This window comes from Setaria viridis, chromosome 3, assembly GCF_005286985.2.
Source record: "Setaria viridis chromosome 3, Setaria_viridis_v4.0, whole genome shotgun sequence".
Taxonomy (NCBI): domain Eukaryota; kingdom Viridiplantae; phylum Streptophyta; class Magnoliopsida; order Poales; family Poaceae; genus Setaria; species Setaria viridis.
In genome coordinates, this window is record NC_048265.2 from 30,906,648 (window position 1) to 30,929,852 (window position 23,205).

The 23,205-nt window shown below is 44.8% G+C and overlaps 2 pseudogenes; both read left to right on the forward strand.

The window, feature by feature from the left end:
• Positions 1-1,154: 1,154 nt before the first annotated feature.
• The window catches only part of LOC117849208 (serine carboxypeptidase II-1-like), a 33,798-nt pseudogene continuing 11,747 nt past the window's right edge, over positions 1,155-23,205 (forward strand).
• Positions 3,753-3,837, forward strand: LOC117851139 (small nucleolar RNA Z247; annotated as a pseudogene).

A 23,205-nucleotide genomic window follows, 5' to 3' on the forward strand; every position in this document is an offset into this window, starting at 1 on the left:
TAAACCTAACCAAAAGAAGGCCCCCTAGTTATATCTCCGCCACCTCCGGATTCCAAGCGTCAGTTATGCAACGGAAAGGTTTAAAGTAGATTAATTGCCTTAAACACCAAACGGCTACTCTTTTCAATGGGTTTTGACCACTTCAATGACAAAAATCGCCTAAGTGCTCGGGGGCTGCGGGTACCGTACCCGATGGTCAAATTTTTTTTCAGTTACCAAGGGTAAAAAGAAAGATTGACCCTAAGCCTGACTCTTCGACTCAACCTGAGGCTTGGGGGCTACTCCATATGGAGTGCGATTGTCATCGCACTACCGTATAAAAAATTCTCGGAACAGAAGACACTCAAAGGAGCAAGAAGAGTACCTTCCAGCCACGCGACAGTACTCGAGCACTTCGGACACTGCAACCTCTACGATGAAATACTCGGATAGTGCCCACAGTACTCGACACTATGGTGCACAAACGGAACAACTCCAAGTGCATCTAAGATCAATACAAACAAACACACAGGATATAGGGTACTACGCGATCTAGCGGCCCGAACCTGTCTAAATCGTGTTCCTTGCATCACCATTGATTCCTTGATTCTCGACGGCCCTTACCGCACAAAATACAACCTAGGGTACCCCCTAGGCGGGTTGCCGGTCTAAAATACCGACAGCAGGATCACAAGACCAAGAGGTTCCGGAGACCTGCTCTCCCATTCGTTGATGCAAGCCAGCGCTCGAGATGGAGTAGACTACGGTGGCGGCGCAGCAGCGAGAAGAGGCAAAAACCTAGCTCGATTAGATATCTTTTTGGTAGAGGCCAATAGGTCGTATATATAGGAGAACCTAAGATCTCACGTTGCGATCGTGATCTAAACCGATTAGGCTTCCATATATCTTGCTGACTTGAAGGTCAAGTAACCAAAAAACAAAATGGCAAAAGGAAACCGCGCCACCACAAGGCTGGAGGCCGGATTTCGGTGGACCATGCACGTAGGTGTCGCACGCCCGCGCCCTTCGCCCTGCCCCACCCTGCCCGGCGAGGTGAGGCGAGGCGAGGCAAGCGAGTGCGCGTGTGGAGATTTCCTTCTCTCCCCACACACATAGCTTGGAGGAGTGGAGACAACCTCCATATTTATGTTGGTCATCCTTCTCCTTCACTAGCAATGTGGGACTTAAGGTTTGCACCACTCCAACCCCTTTCTCATGCCCACATGGGCCTTTCAGATTTTTTTTGGAATTTTTGACATTACAATGGGCAAAGCCCATTATTTCATCAAGTGCTCCTGAGGCCCAGCCAGCGCCGCTCGTCCTATGGCTGAACGGCAGGCTAGGGTGCTCATCGGAGGCGTACGACGCGTCGGAGGAGCTCGGCGCATTTCACATCCGGCTGGATGGCGTGACGTCTTCCTCAACATGTATTGGTGGAACAGAGGTGTGTAAGCTTACTGCCATCTATGATCTATCTGAGCTTGCCTTGTTGAGATGATGCTGAGGTTGAATTTTGAGTGGGTGCAGCGGCGAAGATCCTGTTCCTGGACTCGCCAGCTGGAGTGGGGTTTTCGTACACCAACACCACTTCTGACCTCTACACCTCCGGCGACAACACAACAAGTACACTTTGATGCACTTGACACTGCCTTGCTTCCATGTTCTATTATTCTAATGCTCTGTGGCTCAATAATCAACACTATGCGAAAATAATGTTGTAGCTCATGATTCCTATGCTTTCCTGGTTAAATGGTTCAAGAGGTTCCCGCAGTACAAGTATAGGGATTTCTACATAGCCGGGGAGAGCTATGCAAGTGGAGTGGGAGTACTTGCTTTTTTTCTTCTGACCTATATATTTCGGGATGTGTCTCCTTGTCAGTCGATTGCTTTCTTGGTTTTCCGTCAGTCACTGGTATTGACCATTAGATTGCGATCAAATGGCTCCCGTCCTTACCTTTCCTTCATGTTCAACCCGAATCTACTGTCCTCTATGGTTGAGACCTCCGTCCGCGGTCCACTGAACCATCACCGCCTTCCAGTCCATGCCCCATGCTTGCCCGGCGCCCCCATCTTCTTCAACTCCAGCGCGACCATCTTCTTCTGATCTTCAACTCCGGAGCCTGACGCCCCCATAGCCACCGCATCCCGTCCGGCTCTAGTGGCACTGCCGTCTCCGCCGCCGCCCTCGGCCGCGGCCCAACACTAATCCGTCTTGCTAGACGCCCCTGCTCCTCCATCACCCACCGGGTGTCCCCCGCCACCCGGCTCCAGCAGCGCCCTCGCCGCCTCCGCTCCGCTGTCATTTCTCCCGCCTCCACCACTAGCTGGCGAACCACCCCGAAGCTCTCTCTACAGCTCGGCACTGAGGTAACTCCAAAACCCAAATCCCCCAAATTCACTCAACGCTAACCTCAAATTCTCATCCCCATTTAATTTCCAATGCAATTTTGGGTGACTGATGGATAGGCAAGATTTCAGTCACCTGAGGAGGAGTAAATCTCTATATTTTGTGTGTTCACTGAAACATCATCACAAAACTAATGAAATTGGCAGGGCACTACACTTCGTAGTTGTCCCAACTTGTGTACCAGAATAACATCGGCATCGAGAAACCGATCATAAACTTCAAGGGCTTCATGGTACTTGCGATCTCTCAACGTGTTTCATTCTTCTGTTTGGAACGACGAACCACAACCACCACACCTGAAACCATATATTAACCTAAAACCTTGTGCAGGTCGGGAACGCGGTGACCAACGACCACACCGACTACACCGGCATGTTCGAGTCGTGGTGGAACCACGGCCTCATCGCCGACGACACGTACCGGCTGTTTCGTGCCTCCTGCACCCGTCGCTGGCGTGCAACGCCATCCAGGATGCTGCCGCTGAGGAGTAGGGCAACATCGATATGTACAGCATCTACACGCCCCTATGCAACCAGACATCGTAGTCATCATCCATGCCATCATTAGAGAGCAAGAGCTGGAGGTCCATGCTGTTAGAGATATTGTTTGTAATCACATGTAACCGAGTACAAGTATTGGACTCGGATTGATCCTCTGGTTGTTGTGTTCAGGTTCGGTTGATAGCTAGATTAGAGATAGATTACTTCTTGATCTAAATTACACCAACTGAACCAGATAACAACAACCTCCTCAATTGTATTATGTTGGGATTTCTCCCTATATAAACACGCAACCATGGCAATGCCGAGATAGGCAACCACGTTCTAATCTTTTACATGTTAATCAGAGCACTTCTTCCACAATACATCTACACCACCAAATACATCCATGGCACCATCATCCTCTACTCCATCCTCAGCACATCTTGGAACTCTGTAGCTAAAAAGCTTACACGGGAGAACTACATCTTGTGGAAGGCCCAATTTCTTCCTACTATGTGTGGTGCACAGCTTATGGGGATCCTAGATGGATCTATCAAGGAACCGGCCAAGACCATGGAGTTGGTGAAGGCCGATGACAAGAAAGAAATAGTTGCCAACCCTTAATATGATCTATGAGTGGCCAAAGATCAGCAATTGCTGAGCTACCTGCTCAACTCCATCACCAAAGAAGTGCTTGCGCAAGTGGTGGTGGAGACAACTTCGGCAGGAGCATGGAGTGCGTTGTAGACAATGTTTGCAGCTCACTCAAGAGCACGATGAAACTATGCATGCGGCTATCTACTCTCAAGAAGGGTAGCATGACTTCATCAACCTACTTCACAAAGATGGTAGCCATCAAGGATGAGCTTGCCATGGTAGGAACAATCATTGATGATGGTGAGATGGCATCTCATATACTTAATGGTCTTGATTATGAATACAATCCCTTTGTTTCATCGATGCTTGATCGTGCTGATCCTTCCTCTCTCTCCGAGCTATACTCTCATTTGAAGTCTTATGAGCTGTGCCTTGAGGCCTACAATGAAGGGGGTCAGTACACGTCCTCAATGAATTCAGCTTACCATGGAGGCTTTCGAGGACATGGTAATGGAGGCATAATCGTGGACGCAACAATAGTGGTCGTGGAAACCAGCCCAAGAAAACTGTCAGCCAAATATGCAAGAAAGTTGGTCATGAAGCATCAAAGTGTTGGTATAGATACGAAGATGATGATCAAGAGAATACCAAGACGGGTAGAGCTGCAGCTACTGACTATGGTTATGATACCAATTGGTACGCAGATAGTGGTGCAACAAATCATATTACTGGAGAGCTTGACAAGCTAACGATCAATGACAGGTACAATGGTCGAGTACAAGTTCAAGCAGCTAATGCTTCCGGTATGAAAATTAGTAATATTGGTCATTCAACATTACATACCCCTGGTAGAAAATTGCATCTGAACAATATCCTCCATGTTCCTAGTGCTCACAAGAGTCTTGTTTCTGTTCATAAATTAGCATTTGATAATAATACCTTCCTTGAATTTCATCCAATTTTTTTTTATTATGGACCAGGATATGAAGAAAATTCTTCATCAAGGTAGATGCAAAGGAGGTCTATATCCCTTAGAATCCATCTCGTCAAAGGACGGAGTCAGCAAAAAGGTCTATGGAGTCAGTAAACTATCCACTTTTAAGTGGCATAATCGCTTAGGTCATTCTGCTTTTCCCATTGTTCAGCGTGTGCTTAGTAATAATAATCTCCCTTGTGATAGCATTGCTAATTCTGAGTCAGTTTGTGATTCATGTCAAATGGCTAAAAGTCATCAGCTTCCTTACTCTAGCTCAATAAATTCGTCCAAAGCTCCTCTTGATCTTATTCATTCATATGTCTGGGGTCCTGCACCTATGTCTGTTGGTCATCATTCTTAATATGTGAGCTTCATTGACGATTACAACAGATACACTTGGATTTATCTTCTGAAAAAGAAATCTAATGTCTTTCAAGTATTTAAAGACTTTCAGAATCTAGTTGAATGAAAACACAACAAAAAGATTGTATCTATGCAAACCGACTGGGGAGTGGAATATGAAAATTTGAACTCATTCTTTCAACAAATTAGTATAGCACACCGTGTTTCTTGTCCCATGCTCATCAGCAAAATGGCTTGGTTGAAAGAAAGCACTGCCATATTGTAGAAGTTGATCTTGCCCTTCTTGCAAATGCATCTATGCCTCTCAAATTTTGGGATCAAGCCTTCTTGACCACCACCTACCTAATCAATCTACTTCTAAGCAAGGTTATCAATTTTGAGACCCCTATAGAATGCTTGCTTCATGAGACACCTAACTACAGCTCTCTTCACATATTTGGGTGCACCTGCTGGACGAACTTGAGGCCTTTCAATAATCAGAAGCTTCCTTTTCACTCCATTAGATGCACATTTCTTGGGTATAGTTCTATACATAAGGGGTTCAAATGTTTAGACCCAACCACTGGTCGGATCTACATATCACGTGATGTTGTCTTCGATGAATCTTATTTTCCCTTTGCTCATCTACACCCAAATGGAGGAGCTGTTCTTAGAAAAGAAATTCCTCTTTAGCCTAATCATATTTGTAATCAAGGGGATGTAAGTTTTACTAACCGTATTACTAATGCTCCTGATTGCTCAGATATTAGCAATGTGCAGGACAATATACATACAATAGCTTTAACTAGCTGGATCCTGGCCGATGTAGAAAATCCAGGCGGCAGTCGCCAGGTTGATGTGCTGACTCCTCCAGGTGAATCACCAGGTGAATCAGGCTCGGATCCCATGCTTGATCCGCCTGCCCCTGCCCCGGTCACCACTATCCCGACAGCGCCCGCCTCCACCTCTCCGATTTCGACGCGTGGGGGGGAATTTGTTGCCACGCCAACACCCATGCCAGCTTTGCCCGCTTCCACTGCGGATTCTGTGCCCGGCACAAATACGCCTGGGCTCGGCGTGCCCAGATCTTCTGCAGTTTCTGAATCAAATGTGGATGCTTCTTCGGCTCCTGCAACACCGTCTTCTATTCCGTCGCCTATGCCTACTACAGTATCTCACCGACGTAGCAGCCTTCAAAATGGCATAACAAACCAAAGCAATTCAAGATGGAAAGCAAGATTTTCAGGTATGGCATGTTTTCAGGTATGGCATGTTTTCAGCTACTAGAGAACCGCAAGATTTTCATGAAGTGTTAAGTGATCCAAGATGGAAAGCATCTATGCAAGATGAATATGATGCTCTCATCAGGAATCAGACTTGGCATTTGGTTCAAGAAAAGGAAGGGTAAAAATATTATTGATTGCAAATGGGTATTTAAAGTTAAAAGAAAATCAGATGGTGCTATAGATAGATTGAAGGCAAGACTTGTTGCAAAGGGTTTTCGACACCGATATGGAATTGATTATGAAGATACATTCATTCTTGTCGTTAAAATTGCAACTGTGAGGTTGGTTCTATCTATTGCTATTTCAAGAGGATGGTGTCTTAAACAGTTAGATGTATAGAATACGTTTCTTTATGGTGTTCTGGAAGAAGAGGTATATATGAGGCAGCCCCCAAGTTTTGAGCATGAGGAAGGTTCACATCTTGTGTGTAAATTGGATAAGGCCATATATGGATTGAAGCAAGCACCTCGAGCTTGGTATGCTAAGCTAAATTCTAAACTTATTTCACTTGGATTTACAGCATCTAAGTTAGATACTTCCTTGTTTATTTATCAAAAGTGTGACATCATGATTTATATGTTAATTTATGTTGATGCTATCATTGTCACAAGTTCATGTAGTGATGCCATTGTGGTATTACTTGTTGATTTAAAGAAGGATTTTTCTCTAAAGAACTTGGGGAACCTCAGTTATTTTCTAGGAATAGAAGTGTAGAGAGAAAAGGATCGGCTATTGTTAACTTAAGAAAAGTATGCAAAAGTAATTATAACTTGAGTAGGTATGATTAATTGCAAACCGTCTTCTACACTATTATCTACTAGTGAGAAGCTCTCAAAGCATGAAGGTGATCTGCTAAGCTTAGACGACAGCACAAGGTATAGACGTGTAGTAGGTGCTTTGCAATACCTTACATTGACTAGATCTGATCTAGCCTTTTCAGTGAACAAAGTATGTCAGTTCTTGCATGCACCTCCTACTGCTCATTGGACTGTTGTGAAAAGGATACTTCGGTATATCAAAAATACTCTAGATATTGAGCTGAGTTTTTGTTCGTCCAGTTCTACTTTGATTAGTACTTTCTCTGATGCTGATTGGGCAAGAAGTGTTGATGATAGAAGATCTACAGGAGGTTTTGCGGTTGATTTTGGGCCTAATTTGATTTCCTGTAGTGCTAGAAAACAAGCAACTGTCTTAAGATAAAGCACGGAGGCTGAATACAAGTCAATGGCTAATGCTACTGCTGAAATAATATGGTTAGAACCTTTGTTGACAGAACTTGGTATAGTTCCTGATCAAACACTGTGCCTATGGTGTGATAATCTAGGTGCTACTTACTTGTCTACATATCCAGTATTTAATGCAGAGATAAGCATATAGAAATTGATTTTCATTTTATTCAAGAGCGTGTTGCAAATAAACAACTGTAGGTGCGTTTGATTCCTTCGAAAGAACAACTAGCCAACGGCTTTACTAAAGCATTGCCAAGCAGGATGCTAGAAGATTTCAAGAGCAATCTAAATCTCAAGAAGAAAAAGGAGTTTAGATTGAGAGGGGCTGTGAGAGATATTGTTTGTTATCACATGTAACCGAGTACAAGTATTCGACTCGGATTGATCCTCTAGTTGTTGTGTTCAGGTTGGGTTGATAGCTAGATCTTGATGTAAATTACACCAACCGAACCAGATAACAACAACCTCCTTAATTATATTATGTTGGGATTTCTCCTCTATATAAACACGCAACCATGGCAATGCCGAGATAGGCAACCACGTTCTAATCTTTTACCCATACGCCGACACGTGAGTGACGAGGATCTTCCCGTGCCTGAAAAGTTTATAGTTCGGAGTTTGCAACGCACGCTTTATGTTGCATCTTTTTCCCCTTTCCTTTCGGTTCACTGATCATCTGGTCGTCTACGCTGACTACGCGTATGCGGGTGCGTGTACTTTCAGCCATGGATGAGAGGATCGTATGACCCGTGCACTGAAAGCCACTCAACAGTTTACTACAACCGGCCGGAGGTGCAGAGGGCCCTCCACGCTAACGTCACCGGCATAAACTACACATGGGTGGCCTGCAGGTTCGTACTTGATGTGTTTGCTGGCAAGGGGTCATATCTTAGAAAATAAAGAGAAAAAAGAGTATCGTGTTGGCTAGGCCTTTCGAATGATGGATTTAATTCGTACATGAAACTTTGTAGAAAAGGTGTTACGGGGTGCTTTAAGTCGTTCCCACATTGCTTTCATATATGGGATGTATATATGCTTATTTGTCTTGTTCCATGATCGGCACGGCAGTGACCCTTTATATGATCACTGGGAAGATTCACCAAGATCCATGCTTCCTATCTACAAGGAGCTTATTGCAGCTGGCCTTAGGATATGGGTCTTCATGTTAGTTCCTCATTGCACCCTGATTGGCTAAAATTTGGCCACGCTATTTCCTTCTCAACCAGATGTTAAACAGTTAAAGCTTGCATGCTAAGTCCCAATTCAAAACACAAATGTTTTCAGGATTCCTGCAGGAACTTAATAGTTATACTCTGAAGTTATAAAATTGCATGCACTAATTCGACTGAATAATCACTTTAGAAGGTGTAGCTCGGGCATTGCGTCATCGTTAGAATATTCCCCTGTTGACCCGTCGTTTTCCTGAATAGTCGCAGGTCACAAATGGACCACTCAGTTGTCTCTTCCTCCAGCTCCTTGCCCTACATAGTGACGTTTGCGTACTTGTTGTCGTCTCACTACTAGAGAACTCGGTATTAGTACTGGTTCGTAGGGTGCATATCTCCCGAAAATGCATCCGGAATTAACCCGTCGAGATAAAAGGGGGCGGTCTTTTATCACGGGTCCCTAAACCAGGATATAAGACCCTCTTTTAGTCCCGGTTTGTAAAACCAACCGCGACTAACAGGGCTACCACGTCAAGCGCTGGATAGACCCCTTTAGTAAAACAAACCGGGACTAATGTCTCCTCTTTAGTCCCAGTTTTACAAACCGGGACTAAAGTGCATGTATACAGCGCCATGCAGGCGCCTGCATGGCGCCTACAATTTCGTGCATCACGTACCCCTTTAGTTAGTTGAGAGTTTTTTTATAATTAATGAAATCAATCAAACTATATATAGTATTTAAATGAATCAATTTAACTATTACATACTTATATATACAATTCTTATACAATTAGCTAGTAGATGTACAATTCTTGATTAGTATATATATAGTACAATTAATTCCTAGCTAACTAGCTATATAGCTCTAGGATCTTCGTCGAGGTCTTCCGATCCAGGTGTTGCTCGGTGCTTCTTAATTTCATCTACCGTAATGAAATTCTCCTTGTGGATTTATCATCTTGTCCAGCAGGAATCCTACGAGACTTTCGCATATTGTATCTATTCTTTTCTTCTCCAAGATCTTGTCTCAAATATTATGCATCTGTAATTTGGAAGTGAATAATGTTACAGGGACAATTAAATATAAGGAGCTAGAAAACAATTAACTATTAATAGTATTATTTTATATTACGTACTTCCTATTTTTCCTGCGGCGTCAACCTGACCTTGTGTGACTGAAAACTTTGCATGTTCTCACAGACTTAGTACCCACATAGATTATTCCCTTGTTCCTATCTTAAGCACTTTAGTGGGAAAAAAACAAGTTATAAAATATTCGTCATATAGAATATACAAAATATGCAAACTTCATACGTACCGGGAAGTCTGTGTCCCATGTAAGTTTTTCTTGGAATGCACCTTGGCGTCGTTTTTTGATGAATTGTTTCCATGCCCTACGGATTTAAATAATGAATGATATAGTGTTAGGAAAAAATTTATAAAACACACTTTTGTATTGAGATAAAGGTCCAAAATTGTTAATTACAAGTGTAGAATGTCTTGAATCTCTTGGTGCTCCGCTAGTGGTTTCCTCAAGGAATCGAGGACGGTAACTCAGCTTCTATCAAGCTCAATAACTATTAGGTTCCAGTGGTAACAGTGTATGTAAATATTCATTAATCAGATAAGGAAAAGGATACTAAGCTAGACGGTATACGTACATATGAACACTTACTTGAAGTTGTATGGAAGTAGTATGTAGCTCTTGCCACCTTGAAGGTCCAGCATATTGAAACATTCCACCAACATTTTATCTGTAAAATCTCATAGTTGGGTTTGGTTAACTACGGATGGATCCATGAAGTCAACATGCAAATATCCTTCTTGTCAGCACTTCTGAATTAGCCGCCTACATAAAAAGGAAGACAAAGTTAGTAGGGTGACGCATGCATAAAAAATAATGATATGGTCCAAAATTTACATATAGATAAACGGATACTTACAGAGCCCATGCGCTGATGAGAGAGATGTCTAGAGCATCTTTATGGTACACTTCGTATATATCTTTGAATTTCAGCCAGAGGCATTTCTTGCCTTCGCCGTAAAAATCTATCGGTTTTACCTTAAGGGCGAACATGGAAGTCTGGTCGGCGGACGTCTTCATGTACCATTCATGGAATTTGTACATCTTCGGTGATAGGCTCCCTAGCAACTCCGGCCTTACCAGAGACTTTCCTAGCTCAAATGTCCATCTCGATTGAAATGGCTATGAAGCTGCTGGCTCGTGACCACCTAGCTCTATACATTGATCAAGTCCCACTCCAAATTCTTCCATGAATTGCAATACTTGATCTTGTTGAGACTTGGGCATTGCTGCTATCCTTCTAGCGTCTCCTTCTGGTAGATGATGAAGGCGGCAATCAACAACACTTGAAGATGACTTTCTTTTTCTTTTTTTCCCTATATTCATCGCTTCCTTGTTTGAATGTGACATCTTTTGAAAAAATTATAATTTAGTTGGATCAATTGTTGGTTGTGGCTCCATCTCCCTTGCTTTTTTTTCAGCCCTTTTCCTGAACAAATCCTTCCATTCTGCTTGGATTTCGGACCAGCGTTCCTCTCGAGTCATTACATTCCAGCGTTCCTCAGGAGTCAATTCAGGCTCCTTATTTGTTTTCCTCTTTTTAGGTGCTGGCTTTGGAGCCGCTGGTTCCGACTTCATAATCGGGTCTCCAGCAGGTTCTTTTCTCGGGGCTGCAGGTACCTTACTTGGGACTGCTCTTATTCCCAGCGTCGTCGGTGAGCGGGGAGGAGTGTTGCTATTGTCATCGTTGCTAGCTGGATGTGGAGATGGAGACTTTGCTTGAGCATGCATCGACGATGGTCCTGGTACTGAAGGTCCTAGTGATGATGGTCCTGGAATTGACCGTGGTGGAGAATTCGGTGTTTCCATTTGAGGAGATGGTTGTGGCTCGGGTTCTTCTAGGAGGGGTGCTGCGTCCATGCCCGAGATGATGATGTAGTGCTTGTGCCATGGAATGATGCCTCCTTGAACTACATCTCCTAATGTCCTTTCCGCAACGCCTCCCGGGAGCTTGAGCCCATAGCCTTCATATTTCTGATCAACGAGCTACTCTACCGAGACACTAGCATAGCCACGTGGAATCTCCATGCCATGGCTCGGCTACGTTGCCCAGCTTGGTAAGGCACTCGCGTACGCTACCTGTACATATAGCAGAAATAAAGATGTTATTAAACTCCAATCCTGAGGCGTGGTGGATCGATGGATTGAGAAGATTATTGCATAAATATTAATTATGTATAAGAGTATACCTTATGCCGACTGGTACATGCAGCTCACAAGAGGTGCGTTGCCTGACGAAATCAACATGAACTGTTGGTCCTATGGATCGGGCTGTGCTTCTGATTGTGAAAGGGCCACTCGACGATTGACTTCATCATGCATTCTTTGTTCCATAGATTGCACTTGAGATTCTAGGTTGCGCCACCAGTTCTGCTTGGCACGATCCTTTCTTCGCTTGCGGCTTCTGTAGGAGTCTCTGTCTTCTTTGAAACCGTACTTCCACAGAATGATCCCGAACCTGCGGACACGTCCTGGGTGCTCAGGATTCCCGAGGGCCAATGTGAGCTCATCCATTTCTCGATCCACCACCAACCTCCCAGCCTTAACATCTTCAATGTTCTTGGCGAGCTGTTCGCCCTTGAGACCTATTTCCTCAGTTAAGATCAACATCCCATCCTCTGGGTTTAGTTTGCCTCCATGAGTGAAAAACCCATTTTTAGCTTGTTGGCTCCATTCATGAGTTGCTGGTACGATACCCCGTTCGAGCAGGTCTTGTTCCATCTTCTGAAATTTGGGCACTGCTGTTTTGTAACCACCTCGCCCTAGCTTATGGTGCTCTTTCTTACGACTAGCATTTTCAACGTTGGTGTTGACTTTTTGCTGACCATCGTGGCTCCTCTTGTGCTCGATAAATGCCTCCCAGTGGCCGCTCAACTTTGGAAATTCATTGAAATCTGGATTTTTGTCCTCCTTAATGTACTTTGAAACTAGAAATTTCTTGAATGTTTGAAATTGTGTGGCCATCTTCTTCAGCGCCCACGCTTTCACATCCTTTTCAATATATCTAGTGAGAAATATGAAATGTTGCTTGACCTGTTCCCACAGCATATCCTTTTTTGTTTGCGGCAACGCGTCTGGATCATTGCTTTTTCCTCTCCATTTCTTGAAGCTGATGGGCACATTGTCCCTTACAATAGCCCCGAGCTGAGTCACGTACTTGTTTGCCACATTGACGGGAGCAACCGGCCTACCGTCTTCTAACACTTCTGTGATCTTTAGCTTTTGCGATCCATCCATCACCATGCTTCGACCTCGTGACTTCTTAGGGTTCATCGATCTAGACGGCTAACAGTTCAAGATTTGTTAATTAGTACATAATAACAAAGAAGAAGACATTCTAAATGGGGTACAACATTATTAATGACATATACCTCGGCGGTATCTTCTGCAGCGGCAAGGTTTTGCTCGGGCTCTTCATTGCCATCGGAGGATATGTTGAGGTACGTGTTTGTCTGGTTACTCTCTTCTTTGGTGTACGTTACGTTATGATCTCTACCAGCAATAATGTCCTCTAGCATGAACCTTGCATTCTCGTCATCCGCCATCTCAACTCAACTACTCCAAACACACATGAAATCATAATTACATGTACGTTATGGTATATAAATAAAATCATAGAAACGTACACATGAAACCGTACATGAAATTAAACTTACATGAAAACTTCTTAATTACATGAAAACTAACATGAAATGTCTTTAATGTATTACAAGTTAATGTATATACATGAACTTATATAAGAACAACGTGAAACCATACTAATTTCTACTGAATTCTATCAAAATTGAAGCGTAATTTATTTATAGAGATTTCTACTAATTTATTGGAATTTTTCTAAAAATTGTACTGATTAGTACAATTTCTAAGAATTTCTACAAAATTTTATAACTAGATAATTTTATAACTACCAAATTCTAATTTCCTATAAAATTTTACTAATGCATAATTTTCGATCAAATATATAACTAGCAAAAAGTAAAAAACAAGGCTTGCATCATCACTGCCAAATGTATTAACTAGCTAGAGCGGCGGGTGCTAGGGTCGACGAGGCGCGAGGGTGGCCGCGGCGGCAATGCGTGCGAGGCGGATCGGCGCTCGAGGCATGGATGGAGGACGGCGCGCGGACGGAGGAGGGAGGATGGGGCACCGGATGACGGATCGATGATGGAGTACATAGGAGGACGGGAGCCGGACGGAGGAGGGGAGGACGGGACGCCGGACAGAGGATGAAGGACGGGGTGCGCCAACGGAGGAGGGAGGACGGGGCGCCGGACGGAGGAGGCTGGATGGGGCGCCGGATGGAGGTGATAGGTCGCGGACGACGACAAATGGCAGCGCGGATGGAGACGGAGGATGACGGCATGGACAGAGAGGAGGCGGCGACGGGGATGAAGACCACCGGCGGCGACGGCGACGGAGGCGGCAGTGTGACGCTCGTGGTGCCAGCGACAGAGATGATGCGGAGGCTAGAGAGGAGTAAAAATTTTGCTAAGTTACCGGGTGCGGAGGGAGTAGAAACGCCAGTTACTTTTATCCCCCCTACCATTTATCTCGATTTGTAAGAAGAACCAAGAGAAATGGGCTTTTAATCTCGGTTCTTCTTACAAACCGAGATAAACGGCCTGCCCTTTTATCTCGGTTTGTAAGAAACCGAGATAAAAGGCCTTACCTTTAATCCAGATTTTGATGCACCCGGGATTAAAGGGCAACCCTTTATCTCAGTGCGTCAGTAGAACCGGGATAAAAGGTCACGTCCAGGCCAGAACTGAAATTTACCCTTCTGTCCCGATTGTAATTATGAACCGAGATAAAAGGCCTTACCAACCGGGATAAAATATCCCTCTCCCATTTCTCATCTCCCTCTTCTTTTTTGGAAATAAATTTTTTTATGTTTTCACTGGATTTCATGTAGCAAAAATTAAAATTTTACATATTTCGAACATGCAAAAATATATTTAATTAGCAATTATATTTAAAATAAGTTTGAATGACCCATTAATTCTACACTAGTTATATTACCTTCTTAAATAATTATTTTACTGCATCACTATCATCAAGAAATTATTAATTAAATAATTTATACGTGCGAAAACAACTAATTTAAGCACACATGAAATTGTATCAAGTAGTACATGAAATTAATCATAAATGTGAAGCAAATTTAACGCATTACAATGTAACATTAAAAAACTTCTTCATCAAGAATGTTCTGTGGTCATGATCACGGTGCAAGTATGGAGCCTCTTCTTTGGATAGCAGGATGCTAGGGTCAACTTCAACAGCGAATGGAGGCATGCCTGCAAACTGATCATAATCATCTAATTGATCTGTTTTGTCCTCGACTCCCACAATTTTTCTTTTACTTGGAAGGACTATGTGGCGCTTTGGCTCCCATGGATCTTCTAGATTTCTCTTAGGTTTGCTAGACATGTCCTTCACATAGAAAACTTGATGCACCTCATTGGCGAGTATGAATGGTTCATCACTGTATCGAGTCTTGCTAAGGTCCACTATTGTCATTCCATACTGATCTTTGGTTACACCATTTAGTTTCACCCATTGACAACAAAATAGAGGGATGCACAGCGGTCCATATTCGATTTCCCATACCTCTATGAAACCATAATAAGAGTCCATGCTACTATTTCTGCCTATGGCATCTATGCGAACGCCACTATTCTGGTTCGTGCTTTTTTTATCTTGGCTCTCGTGTAAAATGTATAACCATTTATCTCGTAGCCTTGGAATTTCATGATTGTGCTAGAAGGTCCCCTGGCTAACCAAGCAAGCTGTGGTTGAATCTTAGATTTACCCATGAGTTGTTTGCGCAACCAGGAGGGAAAAGTTTCCACGTGGCTTCTTGTAAGCTAGGCATCGGATCTCGCCGGGTTTTCGGAAACTAACATCTGCTTGTGCTGATCGATATACGGAGCTACAAAGGTTGACTGCTGTACAACAGTGTAGTGTGCCTTGTTGAACAAATCAGCATCATTGCTCAAACATACTTTCCTTCCAAGGGTGCCCATTCCCCGCAGCCTCCCCTGATGGTGTGAAGTTGGAACCCCAATCGGGTCAATTGAGTCAATAAAATCAACACAAAACCCTATCATCTCCTCTGTTCCATATCCCTTGGCGATGCTTCATTCTGGACGGGCACGATTAAGAACATAGTTTTTTAGACTGACATGAACCTCTCGGAAGGTCACATATTGTGCAGGCATACTAGTCCAAGAATATTAATCGCTTTTACTAGGTGAACCAGAAGGTGAGTCATAATATTGAAGAAAGATGGTGGAAATACCAACTCAAAGCTGACAAGACATTGCACCACATCGTTCTATAGCTTTGTTAGCTTCGATGGATCGATTGCCTTCTGCGAAATCGCATTGAAAACGCGCATAGCTTTACGAGCGGAAATCGAACATTCTCTGGTAGAACACCCCTCAGTACAACCGGAAGCAACTGGGTCATCAACATGTGGCAATCATGGGTCTTGAGATTTGTGAACTTCTTTTCTTTCGTATTTATTATTCTCTTTATATTTGAGGAATACCCATACGGGACCTTCAGACTATTCAAGCATTCAAACATGCTACCTTTCTCTTCCTTTGCTGAGAGTGTAACTAGAAGGGCGTAAGTAGTGCTATCCATTATCTCTTTTTTCCGGATGTAGGTCATCCCGTTGCCCCATTTCTTTAAGGTCCCATTGTGCTTCCAGTGTATCTTTTGAGGGCCCATAAACACCCATGAAGCCTAGCACGTTGACACAACGGTTTTTCGTCAGGTGCATCACGTCTATTGCGTTGCGGATATCTAGGGTTTCCCAATAAGGTAGCTCCCAAAATATTGACTTCTTCTTCCACATGGCTGCACATCCGTCATCGTCGTTCGGAACAGGTTGGCTACCAAAACCTTTTCCAAATACTACCCTTACATCCTTTATCATCTCAAAGACACATTTTCCATTCCGATGTAAAGATTTTTTATGAGTTTCTGGTGCCCCTTTGAAATGCATCCCACTTTCTCGCTGCTGGTGGTGAGCATGGAGAAATTGATGATGACCCATATATACTACCTTCATACAGTGCTTCAAATACATGCTATCTGTGTCGTCTAAGCAATGGGTGCAGTCTCGATATCCCTTGTTTGTCTATCCCAAAAGGTTACTTAGTGCAGGCTAATAATTGATGGTTACGAACAACAGTGCTCGCAGGTTAAACATCTCTTGTTTATCCTCATTGTCACATACACCTTCTTCATTCTAGAGCTGTAAAATTTCATCTACCAACGGTCTTAGGTACACATCAATGTTGTTGCCAGGTTGCTTTGGGCCTTGGATAAGCACCGGCATCATAATGAACTTCCGTTTCATTCACATCCAAGAAGGATGGTTAAACATACATAAGGTCACAAGCCAAGTACTATGACCACTACTCAACTCACCGAATGGATTGAATCCATCAGTACTTAAACCGAAACTTATGTTCCTTGGATCACCTTTAAACTCTAGGAATGCTCTATCAATTGATCTCCACTGAGCCCCATCAACGGAGTGTCTCAGCATCTTATCTTCCTTATGTTCTTCTTTGTGCCATCGCATCAACTTAGCATTCGCCTTGTTCCTGAACAAGCGGTTCAAGCGTGGTATTATAGGGAAATACCACATCACTTTTGCGGGAACTCTCTTCCTGGGAGGTTGCCCCTTGACATCACCAGGATCATCTTGCCTAATCTTATACCACAGCACTTCGTACACGGGACACGCATCCAGATCCTCATATTCAGCACCGCGATAGAGGATACAATCATTAGGGCATGCGTGTATCTTCTAAACCTCCAATCCCAGAGGGCAAACAATCTGTTTAGCTTCATATGTTGTGGATGGCAATTCATTATTCTTGGGAAGAATCTTCTTAACAATTTCCAACATCCCCTGAAATGCCTTATCGGACACACCATTTTTGGCCTTCCATTGCATAAATTTTAGTGTGGTACCCAACTTTTTATGGCCTCCCTGGCAATCTGGTTATAGTAATTTCCTGTGATCATCTATCATGCGCTGCAACTTTGATGCTTCCTTCTGAGTTTCGCAATCTCTATGTGCATCCCTAAGCACCTGACCGAGGTCATCAGTATGGCCATCTTCTGCAAAAGATTGGCCTATAGCACAGTTCAGAATGTTGTCATCCTCCTCCTCCTCTTCACCGTCTTCCATTACAACCCCTCTTTCGTCGTGACGGGTCCAAACCAAATAGTTAGGCGTGAAACTGTATCTAAACAAGTGGCTGTGAATAGTTCCCAGGAAGCCTTTGATAGCACTTCTGGTTAGTACATTGGGCGCATGGACAAGATATGAACTCGTTCTCTAGCTTGTTCACTTTAGCCACTTCAAGAAAATTATTCATGCTAGCAATAAACACCTTGCTCCGCCTGCCCGCGTTATACATCCATTGCCTATCCATCTGCATCGTATTACGCAAGACATCAATAAAATAGATCACAATAAAACTATCCATCACATTGCTACAATTTTAGATAGAAATACACAAATTATTAGCTCATATTTAATTTACAAATAACTAAACTATTAAAAAATTCAATATTTCCCATATAATGTACTTATTCTAAAAATGGCTAATTGCATACCTCTATCTGAAAAGTACTAAAGTACAAATTACACCTACAATTTATATGCCTAATTTATAAGTATTAAAAACACATTTACTCTAATTTTTCCCTAATACATAAAATTGAAATAATCTCAATTCTACTTCACATTTACTGTCCATTGTCCCTCACATTCAAACTATCCATCACATTGTAGCTCAAAAACATGTATAAATACAAATCCTCTACATGCTTAACAACAAACAAACTAATTTTTCTCCTTCTCTAAAGTATAACAAAGCTTAACAACAATAAATGAACGGAGCATGAAGTAGCTAACCTTCACAACACTTTGGATGGGTGAAATCCCCATGAAAATGAGGAAAAAAATTTCAGCAGCACCTCCCCTAGGCTTGCTTCGGCGCCATGGAGAGGATGACCTTCTCTGTCTTTGTGGAGTGGAGTGGCTCGGGCTGGAGGAGTGGAGGAGGAAGAAAGGGTACTTGTAGGAAGAAAGGGTACTTGGTAATGCCAACTAGGACAAAAGCTTCAACCTTTTGTCCCGGTTGGAATTACCAACCAGGAGTAAAACATTTATCCCGGTTGGTAACTCCAACCGGGGGTAAAGGGTGTGTCGGGACTACTCCCCGGACCCACGAGTAGGCCTTGGACGGCCCACTATGGGACGTACTCGGACGTGATCAGAACAAGGATGGGCGTATCCTACTCGGACTAGTCTTGTATGTTTATGGAAAACTACTCGGGACGATACCGAGTAGAACTCTGTAATAGTACTAGACTAGGACTCAGACTTGTAACCCTGCCCTCCCAGGTATATAAGGCCGGGCAGGGACCCCCCTCAAAACAGATCCCTCAGGACCAGAACATACATCAATACAAACCAACACACAGGACGTAGGGTATTACGCGATCTAGCGGCCCGAACATGTCTAAATCGTGTTCCTTGCGTCACCATTGATTCCTTGATTCTCGACGACCCTTACCGCATAAAAGACCACCTAGGGTACCCCTAGGCGGGTTGCTGGTCTAAAACACCGACAGCTGGCGCGCTAGGTAGGGGGACTCGTCGAGTTTCTCAGCGTGAACTCAATGGCGAAAGTCATCATCAGGCCCGTCTTCTTCATCGAAGCCGGCGCCACCTTCGTTTTCGGATCCTAGCTCTGCGTCGCTGAAGGCTCGGGATCGTTCCGACGCCAGATCGTCGACTCTCAGGAGAAGAAACCAAAAGAAGTAACCAGGAAAAATCAAGATTTCAAAGTCAACAAGGTCGAGTTTGGCTACGCGTCGGATTCGACTTCGCCTCGGACTACCCTAGCGTCTTGCTCCGGGGTCAGGCACTCCCGACCCCAGGACTCGAGGTCGGGCGAGGCGGAGTCTCGCTCAGGGGTTAGGCACTCCCGACCCCAGGCCTGGGGGTCAGGTGAGGCGGAGCTACCCTCCCACAGGGTCAGGCTCTCCCGACCCTAGGACTTGGGGTCGGGCGAGGCGGTGCTCCACTCAGGGTCGGGCGAGGCGGAGCTACTCCCTCACAGGGTCGGGCTCGGCCGACCCCTGGACTCAGGGTCGGAGTCGCTTCGGATTCGTTGACCCTAGTAAGCATCCAAATCAGTTTCAACTTCAAAGCGGTTCCAGCACGGACTTCGCAACACGACAAAAGTTTATCAAGATTTTCTTGCTCGAACCTGAGTTGAACTCGAGCATGACGAGGACGTTGACTCCAACTTATCCTACTCACCAGAAATACCATTATCCGGTCCAGCCCAAGGGTTGGTAATAACTTCGACACCGCAAGGCAGATTCGTCCACTGGCCGGGACTGCGACCATCTTTCTTCAACCGTGACTACGACTCGCGCCTCATCGCCCATATAGACAACTTGCCATATCAAGAAGGCGTTCCACTTACATCCAACCATGAAGGAAGCTACACAGAGATTGCTACATCAAGTTCCGGAAGCTACTACCCGGACAGGGAGATACTTGTTATTACTCCAGTTAACAACCCAGGAACTAGCCAGAATAGAACCCCCGGGCGACTAGCACAAGTCAACAACATCTCTGATGATGAGTCTACAGCCGACAATGAAACTCCTGAACAGTGCAAGCAACGAAGGGCGCGCAATACTACCCGAGCTGAGCGTCGACAGTCAATGGCTACAAATATCCCTATTACAAATCTTGAACGGGCTTTCAACGTAGTTCAGGCTCAGGAGCACAACACTCCACTTGCGGCTATCGCTTCCATCAACATTTTGACAACATTGATGCCTCAAGACAATGATAACGCAGCCACAGCTCAACTCGTGCAGCGTGGCAATGGACTAATTGCACAACTCGCAGAGCAAGCTTACAAGCTGCTTGACAAAGAATCTCCAATCCCGTCCGTTCCTCGCATTACAGATGGAAGCAGGGGGGCTACAGATAAAAATGCCGCCCCACGAAATGATGAAGCAGTCAACCAGCCTCGGCAACACAGCCAAGGCCCAAGCAAGCATAAAACTCCTACACAACAGAAGGATGTAGGTGAAGCCAGCTGCACCAACTCGGTTAAAAGTGTTCGCCCTACTCGGAAAAACCGCGAGATGTCCAACATCAGCGATCTACAAGAAATCCTTAACAATCGATGTGAACGGGAAGTCGACAGCTACAACCACTTTCCGGCTTTCACAAACCGGGTAATGAAAACAAAATTACCCGAAAAGTTCAAACCGACCGGCATTACCAAGTACGATGGCAAGCAAGATCCAATTCAATGGCTACGCTGTTACTCGCTAGCCGTCCAAGCAGCCGGAGGTAACAACGATACCAAAGTCATTCATTTTCCTATATGCATGGAACCCGCACCACTGACCTGGCTCGAGTCACTTAAACCCAAGTCCATCAACTCCTGGGCAGACTTGACAAAGGCTTTTACCAACAACTTTGCCGGCTCCATGGCTAGACCAGGCAACAAGATTGACTTACAACAAATTAAGCAGAGAGAGGGCGAAACCCTGCGCGACTATCTACGGCAGTTCTTCGAAAAGAAGGCTACCATAGTAGACATCTCCGAAGCAGACGTCATCGAGTGTTTCTAAAATGGACTCTACGATCGACAAACATACCAAGACTTCGGTCGCCGATGGACAGCCGATGTCAAAGCACTCAAGCTCATGGTGCAACAATGGGCCAATGAAGAAGACAAAGAACGTGAACGGTTCAGTTCCCACTGTAACCGCGGATGCGACAACACCCACAACAATGACAGAGACAAAACTCATCACAACGATGCTCGAAATTCCTATCCGGGTAATCCCAATCGCAAAAGGAAGCCCGACAACACTGTTGCTGCCATGACCAGCTCTGGGAAAAAGGGACAGCGCAAAAACGACGACGGACCAACCTTCACGGAGCTACTCAAAAAGCAGTGCCCATGGCACCCGACCAGCAAGCACTCCGCATTGGACTGTTATAGCATGCGCCGAGTTATGCAAGATCTACCAGCCCCACCAACTCCCGAAGAGTACGCTAAAAATAGAGACAAGGGCAAAAACAAAGCCCGCAACGATGAAGATGAAGACGGCGATTTCCAACCAGCCTCAAAAACCGTCAACGTCATTTTTGGCGGCATCCCTGGCACAGCATCCAAGCGAGCCAACAAACTTGTACTCAGGGAGATCATGGCCATCGAGCCGACGGACCCCACACCGCTAAAGTGGTCGGAAGTTCCAATTTCTTTCAGCAGAAAGGATCAATGGACAAAATTTTCAGAACCCGGCCATTGCCCACTAGTCTTGGATCTAGTCGTGGCAGGCTCAAAGTTAACCAAAGTACTTATCGATGGTGGGAGCGGTCTCAACGTTATCTTCGCCAAAACATTAAGGAAAATGTGCCTCGACGTCATAGACATGCTTACTCCAACGGATTCTTCTTTCTACGGCATTGTGCCTGGAAACGCGGCCATACCATTGGGGCAAGTTGTCCTCCCAGTCACCTTCGGAACTAAAGAACATTACCGCACCGAGTACATCAGATTCGAGGTCGCCGACTTCGAGACTTCTTATCACGCCATACTCGGACGGCCGGCACTAGCCAAGTTTATGGACATACCACACTATGTCTACCTGGTACTCAAGATGCCAGGTCCCAAAGGCGAGCTCACGCTACGAGGAGATCTCTGGAGATCCTACGAGTGCGACACCGAAGCCGTGGAGATCGCTGCGACTACTCAATCTCCTAGTCCCATGCAGCAAGTCTTCACAGCTTCAAAGAAACTCCATCCAACTGAACTCGAGATCCCGGAAAACAAGCCGGGCTCCACAAAGGTGAAACCCGCCAGCGAGCAAGACTTCAAATCGATCGACCTCCAGACCCGAGATTCTTCCAAGACAGCCCTGATCGGAACATGGCTGGATCCTAAATAGGAACTCACGCTCGTCAGTTTCCTTCGGGCTAACCACGATATCTTCGCTTGGAAGCCGGCCGACATGCCAGGTGTGCCCAAGGAACTGATCGAGCATTCCCTTAATGTTGATCCCAAAGCTACTCAACAACGGCAACGACTACGCCGTTTCGCTCAAGACAGACGCGACGCCATCAAAAAAGAGTTAGCAAGGCTACTCGCGGTAGGATTTATCAAGGAAGTCTTCCATCCTGACTAGCTCGCCAATCCTGTACTTGTTCGCAAGAAAAACAACGAATGGAGAATGTGTGTCGACTACACCGACCTCAACAAACATTGCCCGAAAGACCCTTTCGGGTTACCCAGGATCGACCAAGTGGTCGACTCCACTGCTGGGTGCGCCTTACTCTGCTTCCTTGATTGCTACTCCGGCTATCATTAGATAAGCCTCAAAGAGGAAGATCAAGCCAAAACAGCGTTCATCATGCCCTTTGGAGCTTTCTGCTACAAAACAATGTCCTTCGAACTCAAGAACGCAGGAGCAACTTATCAAAGGGCCATACAGATGTGCTTTGACAAACAACTTCATCGCAGTGTCGAAGCTTATGTTGACGACGTCGTCGTCAAAACAAGACACCGGGAGGAACCCA